The 1,058-nt window shown below is 48.4% G+C and overlaps 1 protein-coding gene across 1 annotated transcript in view; it reads right to left on the bottom strand.

Moving 5' to 3' along the window:
- Nucleotides 1-1,058, bottom strand: part of LOC117957218 (saxitoxin and tetrodotoxin-binding protein 1-like) — an 11,510-nt gene that overhangs the window by 6,656 nt on the left and 3,796 nt on the right. The window lies entirely within an intron of this gene.

The following is a 1,058-nucleotide window of genomic DNA, read 5'->3' as shown; positions in this document are numbered from 1 at the left end:
ATAGAGCCACCTTACAGGTTTCTCTATATACCCTCCTACAGGTTTCTCTATAGACCCCCCAACAGGTTTCTCTATAGACCCTCCTACAGGTTTCTCTACAGAGCGCCCCCTACACTTACACACACATCACGTACACACTGAAACGTCACACACGCACATAGCATCCGGGGCAACTCAGGTTTCAGTTGTGTTGCCCAAGGACACTTCGACACAGGACTGCAGGGCCAGGGATTGAACCCCCAACCTTCTGATCGGCGACCTCTGTCCCACCGTAGTCCTGCTGGAACATCGGGTCAGTTTCAGCTGACAGAAAGTTATATTAAGTCCTGCGTACTGCCCCTTTAACCCATGTTCACCGGTCTTCCTCAGTGCAGCTGGAGGAGAAGTCACGAAACATCTTCGTAAGAACAATAACTCACCTGTCGTGTTTTTAGGAATGGCACCTGCTTGTCCTCGTCTATCACGGTAACCATTGACGGCACCAAGGCAACGACGAAGAGTAAGTGTTGGGAAGGAGGTCCCCTAATACTGTATCTGAAGTCTCTTTATATAGACCTTAGTGGTCCCTAATACTGTATCTGAAGTCTCTTTATATAGACCTTAGTGGTCCCTAATACTGTATCTGAAGTCTCTTTATATAGACCTTAGTGGTCCCCTAATACTGTATTTTGAAGTCTCTTTATATAGACCTTAGTGGTCCCTAATCCTGTATCTGAGGTCTCTTTCTTCGTCTTCACAGTCGCCAACACCACGTCGGTGTTCCACCTGTTGCCGACCTGCGACGGTTGTCTTCTGATGAGCGTCAACGCCACGGCCAGAGACCTCGACAAGTTCGCTGCTTCGATAAAACTCAACATGGACATTTCGGGGGACGAGATCAACATCCACACTCTGTATCTGTTAGGTAGGAATCAACGTTACTAACTCTACTTCTTCCCTTTCCTGTTGTCTTGTGCTCTCTCGCCCCTCTCTCTCTCCTCCTATCGCTTCCATGTTCCTGCTGCCTCTGCTACAATACTCTCTCTCTCTCTCTCTCTCTCTCTCTCTCTCTCTCTCTC

The sequence above is a fragment of the Etheostoma cragini genome, chromosome 14, assembly GCF_013103735.1.
Source record: "Etheostoma cragini isolate CJK2018 chromosome 14, CSU_Ecrag_1.0, whole genome shotgun sequence".
NCBI classification, from domain to species: domain Eukaryota; kingdom Metazoa; phylum Chordata; class Actinopteri; order Perciformes; family Percidae; genus Etheostoma; species Etheostoma cragini.
Note: the sequence above shows the minus strand (reverse complement) of the source record. Positions and strands in the feature narration are given on the sequence as shown.